Source organism: Myotis davidii, unplaced genomic scaffold, assembly GCF_000327345.1.
Source record: "Myotis davidii unplaced genomic scaffold, ASM32734v1 scaffold79, whole genome shotgun sequence".
NCBI lineage: Eukaryota > Metazoa > Chordata > Mammalia > Chiroptera > Vespertilionidae > Myotis > Myotis davidii.
The window spans coordinates 3,626,853-3,627,547 of record NW_006294339.1 but is presented as its reverse complement, the minus strand read 5'-3'; positions in this window follow the sequence as shown (position 1 = coordinate 3,627,547).

Genomic DNA, 695 nt, shown 5'->3' with positions numbered 1-695 from the left:
GTACAGAAGACATCCGGTCTACCAGTCTAATTAGCATATTACCCTTTTATTAGTATAGATAACCTCCTTTTGTATTTGTCAATAGATAGCGGACATATTTCTTTATTGACAAGTGTGCTTCTACATCATGTTTAACAGTTGCATAGTATTCCATTATATACATTTAGCTTAATTTGTGTAAGCAAACCCTATTAGAGATCTAGATTGTGGTCCACTTTTTCCTATTACAAATTGAATCAAGCAATCTTACTTTTAAGTGAAAAATGTCCATTGGCAAAAATACCTTACCAACCCTAGAGCTTGAGAGAAAATTTTCCTAGTCATCTATCGAATTCAACTGGGATGAAGCACCCACTGAATGTGACATGCATGGCAGTGTGCTCTATTGTACTGCCTTGAAAAGTGGCGCAAAGATTACGTTAAAGCAGTCAGTGTCCTCATGTAGCTCACAGTCTAATGAGAGGCAGGCACTGACAACAATGACTCTGATGGAGGCAGAATGTGTGCTCACTGTAATAGACTGGCCACAGGGAGTGTGCTTGGGAACACCGTGCAGAGCAGTCATTCTGCGTTGGCTTCAAGGAGGAGGCAGCATTTTACGTGGGTCTGAAGGATAACCGGAATTTTATTTGGGAGGGACAAGACAGACAAGTGAGCGAGGGGAGTGGTCAGAGCTTGGGAGGAGCAGGAAGGAG